Here is a 5545-nt window from a genome sequence, read left to right as displayed (position 1 = left end):
CTTGGGAGAGGATGGAGGGACAGACGTGGAAAGGAATAAACGTGTCGGGGATCCACTAAAAGAGTATAGAACTAGCTTAATTTTCTTCATTTCACATCCTCACCCTGCCTGGTGAACTTGTCTGTTAAGGGTCAGACTACATATTTTAAGCTCTGCAGGCTTTACATTCTCTGGCACAACTACTCAACGCTATCACCAAAGCACAACAGCAGCACCAGATAACACTCAAACAAATGAGAGTGGTCTGCGCTCTGATAGAACTCTATTTACAAATACAGCAGTGGGTCCAGATTTGGCCTCGAGATGTACTAGTAGGTCCCCTGCTCTAGACCAGCAGCTACTTGAGTTTCCTGAGAAAGCCCTTGCCATATTGCCCCATAGAAAATATAATTAGTAATAAAACTTTGAAAAAGGTATTTATGAAAAAGAGAGTAAAAAGAACAAGAACATTCACGTTTAAACTTTTAGTCCAAATAAAATGCAAAGTAAACCCAAAGCTCCATTGTATAGTATACTAAATATTTATTTAATGCTGACGCAAGAGCCCAAACCTGTAGAGAACTTTTATAACAATTTATCTGTGAAAACAGAGGATATGCTAGAAGGCAAGATCTCAACAGAGTGAGAAAAATGCTTCAGAGAATAACAGTTTGCAGTTGCTTTGATGGAGCAAGATTGCCTGAAAGTGGAAGAGAGCAAGGTGGAGATTGGATTACAGATTAGTTGAGATTGTGTGCTCTTGACAGTGGCCAAGCTTTAGGAGGGGTTTGAAAGAGTGGCAGGTATTACACGGAGGGGCCTAACAGGGGCACTTCAGAAATGTGTAAACTTAGATGCACAGGAAGAAAAGGACAAGGCTTGCTTAAGGCAAAGATAAACCTTTTACTAAAGAAGTTATATGCCAGGGGCGTGACTACCCGCCATGTCCTGCCCATTAGGAATTTATGATCAGGTCACCCTGAGAGGTTACTTAGGACAGAACCCCTTTTGCATCCACAATATAAACCCTGTAACTGAGAGAACACACAGGCCCCAGGTTGCCTCATATTGGTTTTCTGGAATTTGTAGGAGTTATTCTGTCTCAGGGTTTTCTTGTTCTGTACTCTCCACAGAGAGTTCCCCATTTTAACAAATAAGGAAACTATGGATGAAATCGGGTCAGACCTCTTCAAAGGCCTTTTCAATGAGAGGAAAGTAGGGTCTGCTTTTACTGTAAAAACGTCAGGTCATCCTAAGGCGGATTGTAGAAAATTGAAATGGGATTTGGAGTAAGAAAGGAGACAGAAGCAAGCATTGGGCTGCTCCAAGGATTGCAAGAGGGATTTCCCCTTCTCCTTTCCAATACTTTCTGAGAAATTGAAATTACCATAAAAGGGGAAACTACTCAGGCCCTCATAAATACTGGGGCTACTTTATCTGTTCCTGACCCTGCCTAATGAAGTTGTCCTCTCGCTCAGAGTAAAACTTCTGTACAAATGGTAGAAATATCCAATCAACCAATGTGTTTTTAAATCAGAACTTATTATTAACTTTGTGCAGTGGCAGTATCATAGCCAATGAGGTTTATCTAAGGTGCAATTATTGCTAATTTAAAAAAAAAATTAGAACTTATTCCCTTTCAGCTAGGGAATGTTACAGGACAATATATACACTTTTGCTAGTCAAATCTGCCACAGTTCATCTGATAAGGTGGTCTTTCTTGAAACCCATGATATGCCCACATATTTTTTTCTAAGAAGGGAGAAATGTATTTCAGAACTAAATGAAATAGATGCTGAACCAACGGAGCAAATCATAACTTTAATGGAACTTTGACAAGAGAAAACTAATCTTGAGACTGAACATTTGCTGCAGGATGTTCCTATGGAACTCTGGAATCTTTTCAGTACAGATATGGGAAGATCAAGTCAGCCACTCTTATCAAAATCATCATTGACAATACTTTACCTCTGCCTAATATTCACCAATATCCTTTAAGACCTGATGCACTAGCTGGAATTAAGCCCACTATATAAGACTAGAGGCCTGGTGCACAAATTAATGCACTAGTGGGGTCCCTCGGCCTGGCCTGCAGGGTCAGGTCAAAACCAGCTCTCCGACATCCCCCGAGAGGTCCTAAATTGCAAGAGGGTGCAGACCAGGCTGAGGGACCCCACTGGTGCATGATCGGGGCCAGGAAGGGACGCGGGAGGTTGGCCAGCTTGAGAGGAACCATGGGAAGGATCTAGGGCTTGTCTGGCCCATCTTGCTCAGTCCCTATCGGCTGGACCCCAGCAGCAAGCTAACATACTGGCCTGAACGTCTGCCCCCTGGTGGTCAGTGCATGTCATAGAGAGCGGTTGAGCGGCCTCAGCATATCATTAGCATACTATGCTTTGATTGGTTGAATGGACAACCAGACACTTAATGTATTAGGCTTTTATTATATAGGATTACTTTGAAAGGGGGTTTATAATTCCATGTACAAGCCCCTGCAATTCTCCTACCTTCCCAGTAAAGAAACCCAATGGAAAAGGAAAAAGATTTATACAAAATCTCAGGCCTATAAATAAAATCACTATTTCCATACATCCTGTGGTTCCAAACCCACATATCTATTACTAGCCATTCTGTGGACTGCCAATATTTTTAGCAATAGATTTATGCAGTGCCTTTTTCAGTCTTCCTATAGAAAAAAACAGTCAATTTCTCTTTGCTTTTACGAAGGAAGATTACCAATTTACTTGGACTGTAATGTCCCAGAGAGTCCCACCTATTTCTTTCAGATACTAAAGGCTGATTTAAATTATGTTGATTTTCCCAGAAATCCCATGCTAATATAATGGATGATTTATTTTTATGCTCTAAGACATTACTAGACTCCCAAAAGAACACAATTATCTATTACAACACTTAGCTGTAAAAGGATATATGGTCTCAGAGGACAAGCTTCAATTCTTTTTGCCCAAAGTAAAATACCTTTGCCCACCTTATATCTAATGATGAGCTACTAATTAACCCTGAAATACTTAGAGGAATCCTATGCTTTCCTCTTCCAAGGACAAAGAAACAGATTAGGGTAACTGTAAGATTGGATACTGTCACAATTGGGCTCCAAATTTGTCATTAATGTCTCAACCTCTATATGTCTTATTAAAATCAGATCAACCTGATCCAACCCAATGGAACCCTGAAGGGAAATAAACTGTAAAAGATCTAAAGGAATAAGTATCTAAAACTCCCACTTTGGGACACCCTAATCATAAACTTTCTTTCTTCCTTTTCACGCAGGAAAATAAAGGAATGCTTTAGAACTTCTAACTCAGAAACATGGAGATCATCATAGGCCTATAGAATAGTATAGCCAACAATTAGACTCAGTAGCAAAAGGTCCCCTTCCCTGTATTAGGGCCACTTCTGCTATAGCCATGTTGTGCAAACAAACAGAGGACATAGTTATGGGTTCTCCTTTAACCATTTATGTTTCTCATTCTGTTTAATCTTTGCTAAACTCTACCATACTCTGCATTCTTGGTCAGTACCTGGCTGCTTATGAAGTACTCCTGCTTTCTGCACTTAATATTACCTCAGCTCAATGTAACAGTCTTAACCCAGCAACTTTACTGCCTTTTTCACGGAATGAAGACACCCATTATTGCATTTTACTTACTACAAACTACCTTCTTGCTCCTAGGAATGATTTATAGGAAACTCCTATTGATAATGCTGACTTAATTTTGTTTATAGATGGATCTTATCTCAAAGACAAACAAAGACATTACCAAGCTGGATATGTAGTAACTTCCATGGTGGATGTAACTAAAAGTTCTTATTTACCTAAAACTAGAAGTCTGCCCAACAGACCAAATTAATTGCTCTTACTCGAGTTTGTTCATTGACCAAAGTTCAAGTAGCCAATGTTTACACTGATAGTCATAGCTATGCCTTTGGTGTAACACAAAACTTTGGAATGTTGTGGAAGCAACAAGTTTCCTTAACTGTCTGAAGGCAGTCTATAAAAATGGAAAACAGGCCAGAGCCAGTTTGACTCAGTGGATAAAGCGTCAACCTACAGACTGAAAGACTCAGGTTCAATTCCAGTCAAGGGCACGTGCCTAGATTGCAGGCTCGATTCCTGACCCTAGTTGGGGTCCATGCAGGAGGCACTCAATTGATGTGTCTCTCTCACATTGATGTTTCTCTCTCTGTGTCTCTCCCCTTCCCTTCCACTCTCTCTAAAAATCAGTGGGAAAATATCCTTGGGTGAGGATTAACAAAACAAAACAAAAAATGGAAAACAGGTTGTAATATCATTAGATGCCCTACTGCAAGCAAAACAACTGGCAATTATCAAAATTCCAGGACATTTTAAAGCCACCGTCATGGAAAAGCAAACGGAAATGATTTAGCTGATGCTGCAGCTAAGTAAGCAGCACTTAGCAATCAAATTATCCAGACCTGAGAATGTCCTTTGCTTCCTGATAAACCAGTAAAAGTCTCTTTTACAGTTCCAAATACTTTAAGAAGATATGGCAACAAAAAAGGGGAACCTTTAATCCAGACAAACAAATACGGCTTAGACCCAATGGGAAACCAATCTTACCTTTATGGGCTCAATTGCCTTACTTCAAAATGTGCATATACTAATGCATTGGGGTCCTTAAAGATGATTTATTGAAATAAACAATGTTACTGAAAACCTTCTCTCACTGTAGATGATAAAGTGAATGGCAGATTCCCATGGAAAACCACTCCATGGATCCCAGGGACATTTCCCACTCCCTTTAGGTCCATATGAGGATCCAAATGCCCCCATTTCACGGATCCAAATGTGAGTTCATTATGAGTCGTATGTTCTCTCATTGAGCTTGAGGCTTTCCTTAGGGGAGTGACAGCCATAATAATAGATAAATATTTGTTAGAAAAATAACTCTGAATTGGGAAATTCCCTCTGAGTTACACAGTGACTACGGGAATCATTTCAGTGAACAAATAATGCAATCCATTTGTAGCATTTAGCCTATTCTACAGCATTTTTATTGTCTTTATCACTCTCAGTCTTCTGTTTGGTGAAATGTACCAATGGTACAATTAAAACTCAACTTGCTAACTTTTCAGAAGCTTTAATCTCCCTTGGATAAAAGCTCTTATAGCGTTCCTCAACTTGATATCTACCTCTTTTGGTAAACATAGCCTTCCTCCTTATAAAATAACTAGAGACCCAGTGCACGAATTTGGTGGGGTCCCTCAGCCTGGCTGGCAGTCAGGGCCGATAGGGGTCGATCAGGGCCAATCGGGGCTGTGGGAGGTTGGCCGGTAGGGGAAGGGGTCACAGGAGGTTGGCTGTGAGAATGCACTGACCACCAGGGGGCAGCTCCTGCATTGAGCGTCTACCCCCAGTAGTCAGTGCACATCATAGCAACTGGTCATTTGGTTGTTCAGTCACTTAGGCTTTTATATATATAGACTAGAGGCCTGGTGCATGAAATTTGTGCAAGGGGAGATCCGTCAGCCCGGCTGTGCCCTCTTGCAATCCGGAACCCCTCGCTGGCCTGCCTGCTTGCCC

At 40.9% G+C, this 5545-nt stretch overlaps 1 pseudogene; it reads left to right on the top strand.

Moving 5' to 3' along the window:
- The first annotated feature begins 1527 nt into the window (after nt 1–1527).
- On the top strand, nt 1528–1717 carry LOC118661079 (annotated as a pseudogene).
- Nucleotides 1718–5545: the final 3828 nt, after the last annotated feature.

The sequence above is a fragment of the Myotis myotis genome, unplaced genomic scaffold (assembly GCF_014108235.1).
Source record: "Myotis myotis isolate mMyoMyo1 unplaced genomic scaffold, mMyoMyo1.p scaffold_m19_p_1, whole genome shotgun sequence".
Lineage (NCBI taxonomy): Eukaryota > Metazoa > Chordata > Mammalia > Chiroptera > Vespertilionidae > Myotis > Myotis myotis.
This window is presented reverse-complemented; position numbering and strand designations above follow the sequence as displayed.